Source organism: Schistocerca nitens, chromosome 4 (genome assembly GCF_023898315.1).
Source record: "Schistocerca nitens isolate TAMUIC-IGC-003100 chromosome 4, iqSchNite1.1, whole genome shotgun sequence".
Lineage (NCBI taxonomy): Eukaryota > Metazoa > Arthropoda > Insecta > Orthoptera > Acrididae > Schistocerca > Schistocerca nitens.
In genome coordinates this window covers 75,840,650-75,853,610 of record NC_064617.1, presented here as the reverse complement: position 1 = coordinate 75,853,610, position 12,961 = coordinate 75,840,650, and the positions used below count along the sequence as shown (strand labels likewise).

At 44.2% G+C, this 12,961-nt stretch overlaps 1 long non-coding RNA gene and 1 other non-coding gene across 2 annotated transcripts in view; one reads left to right on the top strand and one right to left on the bottom strand.

Annotated features, from left to right (window-relative positions):
- The window catches only part of LOC126251547 (uncharacterized), a 40,775-nt gene extending 28,445 nt beyond the window's left edge, over positions 1-12,330 (bottom strand). The window contains exon 1 of the long non-coding RNA XR_007545754.1: positions 12,067-12,330. This is a non-coding gene — a long non-coding RNA (uncharacterized LOC126251547). The remainder of the gene's footprint in view (positions 1-12,066) is intronic.
- Positions 6,715-6,789, top strand: Trnat-ugu (transfer RNA threonine (anticodon UGU)). The gene has a single exon. It is a non-coding gene; the product is annotated as a tRNA-Thr (tRNA).
- Positions 12,331-12,961: the final 631 nt, after the last annotated feature.

Sequence of the window (12,961 nt, the reverse complement as noted above, 5' to 3'; positions counted from 1 at the left end):
TCACTCAGCTCGCACTGTACGTGCGAGGTACGAAGAGCATCAGGAGGAGTTTACGGCACTCCCCTGGCCACCAAAATACCCCGATTTAAAACCAAATGAGAATCTGTGGGACCACTTCGATCAGGCTGTTCGTGTCATGGATCCTCAACCGAGCAAGCTGGCGCAGCTGGCCACGCATTGCAGTCAGAATGGTTTCACGCCCCTGTGGGTACCTTCCAGAACCTCACTGACTCTCTTCGTCACGTCTCGCAGCGGTCCGCGCTGCAGAAGTTGGTTATTCAGGATATTTGACAGCTGGTCACATTAACGTGGATGGACAGAATGGACAGTGTAGTTTCACTGTACAGGCGGTTATTCATTGCATTGACGGGTGCGCGTTCAAGCTTAAAGCTCCATTCAGCACCATGGTCAACACATAGCGGTACTATTTCCGTGACTGGGATCCTGAATCGCATGTTCTCGTCATGGCAAGTGCAGGTATTGGGGGCAGTGCAATCGAATATTTCTCCTCGAACGCGGTTGGACTATATACACAATGAAATTACGTTGCATTTACAAAAAGTTTTTAATAATTTAAACTAGTTTAGTCGAATCAAATGTTGGGAATTTTCGAATCGATGGCTACTGGATTAACACGTGTAAATCTGACACTGGAATTTTCGAACCGATGACTACTGGATTAACACGCGTAAATCTGACACAACAAGCTCATGAGTGGATAAATTATTTAAAAATTTTATCATAATCATATATTTATGTGTCAGGAAGTCTTTCCTGGAGCTAACTGCTTAGGGTGTGGCATCATAGTCTACAGAAGAGAAACATGGATAAAAAATAACACCCATAAGAAGACTATCGGAACTTTTTAAAAGCAGTGCTGCGAAAACATGCTGACCATTAGGTTAGTAGATGAGTAATTAGTCAAGAAGCACTGGATTGAAAAGCACTGTAAGAAATTTTGTATAAAAGAACGGCTATATTTATAGGATACTTCCGAGACATCAGGGGATAATAGTTAATTCTAGAAGGAAGTGTGGTGCTTAAAAATTACAGAACGAGACGAAGGCTTGGCTATAGTACGTCATTTCACACGTACGTAAGTTGCAGGAAATATGCAGAGATGAAAAGGCTTCCAGAAGATTTACCATCGTGGAGACGTGCAGAGAAAGCAATCTTTGGTTCAAATGGCTCTGAGCACTATGGGACTTAACATCTGTGGTCATCAGTCCCCTAGAACTTAGAACTACTTAAACCTAACTAACCTAAGCACATCACGCACATCCATGCCCGAGGCAGGATTCGAACCTGCGACCGTAGCAGTCGCGCGGTTCCGGACTGAGCGCCTAGAACCGCTAGACCACCGCGGCCGGCAAAGCAATCTTTGAACTGACAATTACAACTACAAAACACTGCTAATAAGACAAAATGCCTGTGGTCTTCTGTCTCGGGTTCTTCGGCCGGTGTTTATTTGATGATTTTTCTGACGTTTCGCCAGCACGAGTGGCTGGCATTGTCAACGCTTCACACTCTGGTGGTGGAGTGGAGTCGAGCTCCCCGCCGCATATCATAATATGTACCTGGCGCACCAATGTCCAAGGGTTTTTCCGTGATCATTTCCGGTGCGGTTCTCCTCTTGCTATCTGCAACGGTGGTTCGCTTTCTACGAACAGCTGGCAGGCATAGCCGTGGATAGTCCAATGACGTCCAGTTTCTTCATAGAACACTTCGACGCAAAGGCACTGGACATGGCAACTTGTAAACCTGACGAATGGTATAGGTACGCCGAAGATACCTTTGTTATGTGGGCTCATGGAGACGAAGAGCTCGGTGACTTCCTAAGACACTTGAACAGCCTTTACGCCAACATAAAATTTACCTTGGAATCAGAAAAGAACAAACAGCTACCCTTTCTACATGCGGTTATCACAAGGGATAATGAAAACCTGGGACGCAGCGCATATCGAAAACCGACACACACGGACCAATACCTGCAAAAACTGTCAAATCACCTTCGAACCAGAAAAGAATTGTAATTAAAACGATCGTCACGCGAGAGAGACGAATATGTGAGACGCAACACCTCAGACGAGAGCTGCAACACCTGGAAAGCGTTTTGAGGAGCAATGGGTACGTCATCAGTTATATAATAAGTGTCACACAGTCAAACACTCGGCGAAGTGACACATCGGAGAAAAATATCGGGCACGGCCTTTCTGTCATACTTTCCTAGAGTGACGGACAGGATCGGCCGTATATTGTGCAAACACGGTGTAAAGGCTATTTACAAATCGACAAGGAAGATCAAGAACCGTAAGACAAAGGAGACAATGGACCAACTTTCAATGTCGGGAATATACTACATACCATGCACATGCCGAAAAGTTTACGTTCAAATGATTGAACGATCAATAAACAGTGGGATGCCATAATATAAGCGGCGTAGCAGGTTGGGGCAGGTGGAGAAATCGGCTCTAGCAGTGCACGTGCCGCGTGAGGCCGACCGCATACTAAAATTCGCCGACACCGAAGTTCCGGCTCTAGAGAAGAGCTAACACACCCACTTTTTCTGCGAAGCTATAGAAAAACACAAACACGAGCATAGCTTCAACATGAGAGAAGAAAGCCTCAAGGTGAACGGATCCTGGATTCCCGTGCTGCAGCGAACGATCGTTGCAGGTCGCAAGAGGAGAATCGCACCGGAAATGACCAGGGAAATGCCCTTGGACGTTGGCGCACCGGGTACATAATTATAGCGGCAGCGAGCTCCGCTCCAGTCCACCACAAGCAATGGAGTGACAATGCCAGCCACGCGTGCTGGCAAAACGTCAGAAAAATCATCAAACTAACGTCGCCCTAAGAACCCGAGACAGAAGCCCACAGGCAGTTTGTCAACAAGTGGCCACGAAAGCCTACACAATTTTGTATTGCTAATAGACATTGTTTCGGCATGAATCATCCTCTGCATCAACAGTACGTGGTGCTCTCTGGCAGCATGTCTTCGGTATAAACATTTTCTGATAGAATTTTTGTAGTGTGAAATGTTATATGAAAATAAAATGTTCATCACAGATAGTTATGGGGACGTCTTTGCTCGTACTGTTGCTCGTTATGCGAAATAAAATTGCTTTAGTGGAAATTTAGCCCTGTGAATTTTCTTCTCATATCAAGAAACGTTCCGTTAGCTTCCACCAGGAAGGCAATTTTCAGCGTTCACCCAAACACTTCTTGATCGATACAAATGGATTTCTGTTGGCACCTATTAATGCCTTTTAGGGGGATGTTTTATGCTGAGACGAGACAATCAGTATATGGTCTGATCGGAGTGACATACAAACTTATGGGATATTCCATGAGGGACACTGGGATACTAACAAGGGAACCTCCCCAACGCACCACCCTCAGATTTAGTTATAAGTTGGCACAGTGGATAGGCCTTGAAAAACTGAACACAGATCAATCGAGAAAACAGGAAGACGTTTTGTGGAACTATGAAAAAATAAGCGAAATATACAAACTGAGTAGTCCATGCGCAACGTAAGCAACATCAAGGAGAAGGTGAGCTGAGGAGCGCCGTGGTTCCGTGGTTAGCGTGAGCAGCTGCGCAACGAGAGGTCTTTGGTTCAAGTCTCCCCTCGAGTGAAAAGTTTACTTTTTTTTATTTTCGCAAAGTTATTATCTGTCCGTTCGTTCATTGACGTCTCTGTTCACTGTAATAAGTTTAGTGTCTGTATTTTGCGACCGCACCGCAAAACCGTGCGATTAGTAGATAAAAGGACGTGACTCTCCAATGGCAACCGAAAACATTTGATCGCAAGGTCATAGGCCAACCGATTCCTCCACAGGAAAACACGTCTGATATATTCTATACGACACTGGTGACGGAATGTGCGTCACAGAAATATGTTGTCGACCCACCTAACTTGTACACTTGGCGAATGGGTAAAAAGGTTCTTCTACCTTGCCCGATTTAGGTTTTTCTTTTGGATGTGATAATCACTCCCAAAAAAGTGATCGCATCTGACGGACGAACGGACAGGTAATAATTGTCTGAAAATAAAAAAATTAAAATTTTCTCTGGAGGGAAGACTTGAACCAAGGACCTTCCGTTCCGCAGTTGCTCACCCTAACCACGGGACCACGGCGCTCCTCAACTCAAATTCTCCTTGATGTTACATATGTTGCCCATGGACTACTCAATTTGTATATTTTGCTTATTTTTTTCATACTTCCACACAACTTCTTCCTGTTTTCTCGATTGATCTGTGTTCAGTTTTTCAAGGCCTATCCACTGTGCCAACTTATAACTAAATCTGAGGGGGGTGCGATGGGGAGGTTCCCTTGTAATCACGTGCGTGGGCAGATCGGGGACAGGCGCTTCAGTCTGGAACCGCGCGACCACTACGGTCGCAGGTTCGAATCCTGCCTCGGGCATGGATGTGTGTGATGTCAATAGGTTAGTTAGGTTTAAGTAGTTCAAAGTTATAGGGGACTGATGACCTCAGATGTTAAGTCCCATAGTGCTCAGAGCTGTTTGAACCATTTTGAGCTGATCGGGGCGAGGAAGGACTAGAAGGGAAAAACTCCCGACTCCTCGCAGGGCTAGCCACATACCAGAATCAGTAGTGCCTACTACAAAGCTCTACTGTGACGCCGAGTTTCATTGTTTCCTAGCAAAAGCAGACAAACTGGCAGAAACATTCATATGGCCTGTAGTTGTACGACTTCGGCCGATTTCTTGTCTTCATAGAAATACGGCAAGGCATGCTGTGCGTGTAGTACGCTGTGGTAAACATTTTGTTCTACAACAGACAGAACAACGACGTAGTTTTTCACTGTGACTTTACTGGATAAATTTTTTCACGCGTTCCTTGCCACGTCATATTTGAATGTAATCTCAAGCCTTCGACAACTGAATCTGTCCTCGTCGACAGGAGTTATCTCTAGGCCAAGTACTACTTTATTTATTTGGCGTCACGAAGGCACAGAACTTCCGTATGAAACCAGATATTATGTCGATATCTGTGGGGAGGTACATTGCTAACGATGTTGATTTCGTTAGTTGGTGCACGACTCAGTATATTTCTCCGTTGTTTCTAAACATCAAACGCCTGTCCTGATGCGCCGCTAAGGGTATGTCCACTGCGGAGGACAAAGCTGTTGTTGCACATTCTGAACTCAACAGCTGATTTTACGACATAACCCCAGTAGGCAGACACGTGAGATAAGATTTCCGATTCAGCAAACATAATGGATTTTAACTATATATGACGGTAGTATCTGTTCCTGAAACAACAGTTACCGTCGATGACCATGCAGCTTTGCTCGAAATGATAATTAAATAGACACCCTAGCTGCAAGCAGGCGTTGATACACTTCATTGGGGACATGTTGAAAATGTGTGCCCTGACCGGGACTCGCACCCGGGATCTCCTGCTTACATGGCAGACGCTCTATCCATCTGAGCCACCGCGGGCACAGAGGATAGTGCGTCTGCCGGCCGAAGTGGCCGTGCGGTTAAAGGCGCTGCAGTCTGGAACCGCAAGACCGCTACGGTCGCAGGTTCGAATCCTGCCTCGGGCATGGATGTTTGTGATGTCCTTAGGTTAGTTAGGTTTAACTAGTTCTAAGTTCTAGGGGACTAATGACCTCAGCAGTTGAGTCCCATAGTGCTCAGAGCCATTTGAACCATTTTTGATAGTGCGTCTGCAGGGACTTATCCCTTGCACGCTCCCCGTGAGATCCACATTCCCAACATGTCCACAACACTACATTCGTAGTGCGCCTAATAGATGTTTGCCCATCATACTCATTACTCGTGGCAGATTAATATATAGTTAAAAATATGGGTTCCCGGCCTTTGACCTTCTTGTGCGAACGCACACGCTATGCCCGAACTCGTACGGGACTTGGTAGATTAATCTGCCACGAGTAACGAGTATGATGGGCAAACATCTATTAGGCGCACTACGAATGTAGTGTTGTGGACATGTTGGGAATGTGGATCTCACGGGGAGCGTGCAAGGGATAAATCCCTGCAGACGCACTATCCTCTGTGCCCGCGGTGGCTCAGATGGATAGAGCGTCTGCCATGTAAGCAGGAGATCCCGGGTTCGAGTCTCGGTCGGGTCACACATTTTCAACATGTCCCCAATGAAGTGTATCAACGCCTGCTTGCAGCTAGGGTGTCTATTTAATTATCATTTCATTTCGAGCAGCCCGCATCTCGTGGTCGTGCGGTAGCGTTCTCGCTTCCCACGCCCGGGTTCCCGGGTTCGATTCCCGGCGGGGTCAGGGATTTTCTCTGCCTCGTGATGGCTGGGTGTGCTGTCCTTAGGTTGGTTAGGTTTAAGTAGTTCTAAGTTCTAGGGGACTGATGACCATAGCTGTTAAGTCCCATAGTGCTCAGAGCCATTTGAACCATTCATTTCGAGCAAAGCTGCATGGTCATCGACGGTAACTGTTCTTTCAGGAACAGATACTACCGTCATATATAGTTTAAAATATGGGTTCCCGGCCTTTGACCTTCTTGTGCGAACGCACACGCTATGCCCGAACTCGTACGGGACTTGGTAGATTAATCTGCCACGAGTAATGAGTATGATGGGCAAACATCTATTAGGCGCACTACGAATGTAGTGTTGTGGACATGTTGGGAATGTGGATCTCACGGGGAGCGTGCAAGGGATAAGTCCCTGCAGACGCACTATCCTCTGTGCCCGCGGTGGCTCAGATGGATAGAGCGTCTGCCATGTAAGCAGGAGATCCCGGGTTCGAGTCCCGGTCGGGGCACACATTTTCAACATGTCCCCAATGAAGTGTATCAACGCCTGCTTGCAGCTAGGGTGTCTATTTAATTATCATTTCATAATGGATTTTCGTTTATGAGATCCCGTTCGGCATCAGAAAATCTGTCGAAATCGTGATGTTTAATGTACTCGTGAAATCTGTAAAACTCCTCATGAATGCGACAGCAGCTACAATGGTCAGTCAGTACGAATGGTTTCAGAACGCTGCACATAGCATATTAAACAGGCATACGATTGTGTTTGTCGTTATATATCCCATGCATCTGAATACAGCGATTCTGTCATCAACGAAACCATTTAGATCAACGAGTTTAACAATGACATCGGCTATTCTTTTACAAGTCCATGGAAACGGGAGCTTGCCGCTGAAAGGCTACAGAGAAATCAACCGTCATTTGTCGTCTAACGGAATCAGAATCGCTACCAACGTTCCTCCAGAACAGGTATCGACGAAATCTCTGATAGCATATGCAAGTTGCATGACTTCGTGACGTCTCCACGACCAGCTAAATAAAGTATCGCACGTCCTACAAACAACTCTTGGTGATAACAACACAGTAAGAAGCTGAAAAGTTGAGTTTTACACACCAATATGGCGCGGAGCTAAGTCCAAGAAACTTAATTATATCCATCTGAATCATTAACTTGCAACTACAGTTCCAGTTTTTTTGGTGGTATATGTAGATATAATACGCAACCAGATGTTGGAATTTGATGCTATTTATTTTCTATACCCTCAACTGCAAATTCGTCAGCAGACGGAGGTGTTACAGCAACATTAAATCGTGGATCTAATACAGTTAGGCTCGTGGTGTTGACACAAGTAACAGAAATTCAGTTCACGAAATATTTACGACGCAAGATCGTTACATTTTAGGATAGTTACATTGCACTGCCTCGTCTTATCAATGAAATACTCATTTCGCTTAGGTATATTTTGCCATCTCTCTCTCTCCGTCTCTCTCTCTCTCTCTCTCTCTCTCTCTCTCACACACACACACACACACAAACAAACTGATATTACATACACATTGAAACAGCTGGAAAAGCCTGCAAGTAGTAATTTTCACTTGTATCCATTACTTAAGCTTGTAAATATTTTATTCTGTAATGTAATGCGTCTCTTGTCAATAATCGCGCTGTAATGTGTGACTCTATACACATACAGTTAGTGGTTGTTTACTGTGAAACCAAGCCATCTAAATATCGTTTGTGTGTGTAAATACCGTGTGTATTTTACAACACGACGATATTTTCGTTTTTTAAATATTTCGTTAAGTAAATTTTCGTTATATCCGCCAGTGCCAATACCCTAGAGTCTAGCTGTATTTGGTCCAAGATATAACGTTCATGTAATACGGCCATAAGATGATGAGCGTGTTGTGGCTCGTAATCCAATGATAGAAAAAAAACAATGCTTGATTTGTGGCGATATGCATCGGTATCTCGTGCCGATACCTCAGATAATAAAAGGAAAAAAAAAAAAAAAACAGAGCCGCAGGTTTTGAGATGGGTTGTGATAAGACTTCTGCTGCGGCTGAAGCTATGTAAAATTATGCCTACTTGGTGCAACGGCAGACTGTAATTAATTAACTTTTTATACCTGGGATCCACAGTCAAGTAGAACTTTATAAAAGACGTCATATTTACGCCAGTGACTGTAATACTTTCTTTATTTCACGGTTGCAATTTCGGCCTTAGGCCATTATCAAGTGCGAATTTTTGTCGCTTTATGCCATGTGTCAGCTCATATTAAGTTTGACATAGCTTAAAGCCACAAAAATCTGCACTTGAAAATGGCCTAAGGCCGAAATTGCAATCGTGAAATAAAGAAAGTATTACAGTCACTGGCGTAAATGCGATGTCTTTTATAAAGCAGGCTGCAATTTTTGTAGACGTACACAGTGGTGGGCAGTGGAAGATGGCTATAACCAGGCGAGTCAGCTTTATGCGTGCGTTTTTGACAATTGCGAGAACTTGGGTGAAAATCGTGAAAACGAAGCCAAGTATCTCACAAATTTGTTTCCGGTGGCAACTACCATCAAGACACTTCCATTGTCATGTAGCGATCGTGAAAGAGTGTTTTCCCAAATGAATCTAATTTTTGCTGATGATAGCCTCTCTGTTAATAAAAGCTATTTATCCACTTCTTTTTCTGGCCCACCATTCACACGTGTTGATCCTTCAAAGAATGTGGAATCTTGCCTGCCTCTATAGATACCAATAGCAAGAAAAGAGAGAAAGAGGAGGGGCGTACAACGAAGATATTTCAAAGCTTTGTATGGTTTTATAGACTGTAAGCTAAACATTTAAGAGTTTTTTCTCCTTTTTAGGGTTCCGAGTTTCAGTCGGTAAAAAGGGAATGCTTATACGATCACTTTGTGGTCCGCCCGTTCGTCTGTCTGCCTGTCTGTCTTGCCTGTCCCGCTCTTAAAAACACTTGTTCTCAGGAAAAGATAGAGGAGATAAGTTGAAATTTATGTCGCTTACTAAGATTTACGGTTCTTTGGTAGTGCAAAACATTGAATGTTCTAAGTCAATGCAATCACGAGACACGGCCATTTACGTCGCACATTCTGAGACTCGCAAACTCAGTCATCAAAATCTGATGGGTACTTCCCGTCTAGAATCATGTAATTTGGAAAGAAGGAAGGTCTCACACTAAAATCAAATGGAAAAATCTGAAAATTGCTGATTTGGTATCACATCACACGAGAAAAAAAGATTGTCATTTGTTATCAGACTATGTCTGCTATAATTCCTTTTTCTCACGAGCGGATAGATGCATCTGGCTAAATTATGTCACATACTAAGTTCAGTGGTCCCTTGGCGGTACAATAAACGTTAGCTTCCAAGTCAATGCAATCAAGAGATACGACTATTTGAGCCACACATTCTGATACTCCCAAACTCAGTCATCAAAACCTGTAACGTTCTAGCCGTTGGCCTGGAATTATGAAATTCGGCATGAAGCCATGTTTCACTGTACAAGCAAAGAAAACAAAAATCCGAAGATTGTTAATTGGTAATTGTATTACACAAAAAAATGTTGCTTTTGTCGTTTGGCACCCGACTTCAACCTTGAAGTCGAAAGTCTTGGAAAGCGTGGGACAGACATCTTGCGAGTATAAATGTCGATAACAGGCAAAATCAGCGAGACTCTCGATTCATGGAATCGGTAGTTTCCAGGACTGATTGCCTATGGAACGCGTGGGGCCTTAACGATATATATATAATTTGCGACTCTCTTATTAATAAGCACTGATCCAACTACCTTCTCCCATGAGTTAATTAAAACGCACTGATCCACTTAGCCAGGGAGTTCGCGCAGGTCGAACAGCATGCAGCTTTAAGTTGCTACGCAGTCGATCGTCTTGAGAAGACTGAGTAAGGGATCGATGTTTTTCAATTAAATCATGGAAGAAGATAGATGGATCAATTTCCTTAAAGTCAGTACCGCAATTAGACTGTTTTTTTTATATTTTATTTGCAATGTTACATTACACGATCATGATTTCGGCTTAAGATGCCATTATCAAGTGTTTTAATGTTATACAGCGCCTAAGATGGCATACGGTCTTATTTAAAATACGATGGTCAAGATGGTATACTCAGTGATAAAACGTGCAGTAGGATTTTGCCAGAAATATTGACCCTTAGAGAATGTGTCTAATAGTATATTTTAAATACGACAGTATGCCATCTTAGGCACTGCTTAACATTAAAACACTAGATAATGGCATTTTAAGTCGAAATCATGATCGTGTAAATGTAACATTGCAAATAAAATAAAAAAAACGTCTAATGGCGGTACTGACTTTAAGGAAATATATTAATGACTGTGGCCCCAGATTATGAAAAAATTATTAGGTGCATCAATGTTTATTGATGACAGAGTCGCACGATCGGTATATATCGTTAGGGGCACATGCATTCCATAGGCAATCGTTCTTGGAAATTACCCGTAATGGTTGAATTGTCTGTATTAATAAAGTCTGTACAGAACCCGCAGTGTGCGATTCCTACTCACACCTGGCCAGTTTTTCAGTACCTTACTGAAGTTTCTTTTTGCTTTTTCTTTTTCAACAGATCGGAAAATGAGAAATAATACTTAATTATTAAACCACGTAACAGAACATTATTGATGCACGTGGGGATTAAGCTTTTTTTTTACAAATATAAATGTTGTATTCATGCTTTTAAGGGGGGTAGGTCGTGAAACGGGCCGACTTGGAGCAGGAGAGGCACCACAGGACATTTTAATTTCCACTGTTTTACTTTTACAAATAAATTCATAAAACTTCGTCAGCATGACCAGGAAGGATTCAGGATTCACAGTCGTAGCAGCGGAAGTTCAAAAACATAACAAACTAATTTTTTTACATGTGAAATTTCATCATTTTTTCACTTACTATTGGCTGCATTTGTTGCTATTGGTACACTTTTCTTCGTAAGTAAGAGAGACTGTTCGATTAATTTTGCACAGCATACAAGCCATACTTACAGGTGTCTGAAACTCTAGAATCTATTTAATTTATGAAAAAATAAATGAGCTGTTACGTTTTAAACTTTATGTTTAGAAAAAAATCTAATTTTGTAGTTAATTATCTCAATTTTTACCACAGTTTTTAATAGATTTGGAAAATTCTAGAGTTTCGTACACCTGTAAGTATGGTTTGTATGCTGTGCAAAATTCATCAAAGAGTCTCTCTTACTTGTGAAGAAAAATGTACCTATAGCAACAAATGCAGCCAATAGTAAGCGAAAAAATGATGAAATTTCATATCTACAAAAGATTTGTTTTGTTATGTTTTTGAACTTCCACTGCTGTGAGTGTGAATTCTGAATCCTTCCTGGTCATGCTGACAAAGTTTTATGAATTTATTTGTAAAAGTAGACAGTAGAAAATAAAATGTCCTGTGCTGCCTCTCCTGCTCCAAGTCGGCCCGTTTGACGTCCTACCTCCCCTAAAAAGGCTCAGAAAATGTTTAAAATTATTTTTGTAAGATGTCTAAATTTGTAAAACACTCCCCCCGGGAGGTCACAGTACCGGAAACTATTTCTTTTTACAAATCGAGGATAGGATATAATAAATCGTGTGAAATTCGAGAAGCAACTGATTGCGCGTTATACCAACAGAAACGGCCAGTACGTGAAACCTTTATCTAGCGGTCAGACTGGACATCGTCAGGATTGCGGTAGGTGCAGGATGAGGCGCGTGAATGGGGTAGGTCGCGGACGGGAGGCGCTGTCCTCCTACCTGTCGACTGCAGGTCGCGCAGAGGTCCTCGTCGTCGTCGAGCCGGTCCTCCGAGACGGGGGTGGCCGGGGGCGTGGGCGGCGCGCAGGGCACGTAGGCGGCGTGGGCGGAGGCGGCGACGGCGGGGTGGCGCAGCAGCGCGTGCTGAAGGTCACAGATGTAGTCGATGACGTGGTGGATGACCTGGAGCCGCGACAGGCGGCGGCGGCGCGGCGCGCGCGCGGCCGGCAGCAGGCGGCGCAGCTTGGACAGGTACAGCTGCACCTCGCGCCGCCGCTGCGCCGCCGCCGGCAGCGCCTCTACCGCGGGCAGCGCGCACTTCATCCCGCGATCCACTGTGCTGCGGCTGCTCGTGGGCCGGCGAGCGTCTGAGCCGCTCGCGGCTGCCTAGCCGCCGCCTGCCGCCTGCCCTGCCCCCTCCAGCAGCCCCTGCCCCCACCAACACAGCCGCGGTGACGGCTACCGCGTATGAATGAAACTGCGATAAGTGGCCTCTGCCACCGCCGCCGCTGCCGACCCGTCAGACCGCGGCCGGCAGGGACGCCCGGGGCGGAAGTGCAAGTGCCGCACAGCCTTTCTACTTTTCCTTACACGTCCTCGAGGGCCGCACTTTTCTGATTTGCGGCCCGTCATTAGCTCACTACACCTCGTGACTCGTTAGCACTCCACTCAGCGGTTACATGCTTTTATTCCTTAGGCCGGTATTACTCTATCAAATTTCTTTGTCAAAGATTTGATCAAAGATATGATCAAATGTTCCGTCAAATGTATTTGACAAAGATCTTTGACGTTTGGATTAAGAAGAAACGCGAACTGACTGTAATCGACCCTGCAAGTGGAGTAGAAAAGAGTTTGGCACCTGCAATAATTTAATTGGATAGAAATTAAGGAAAGT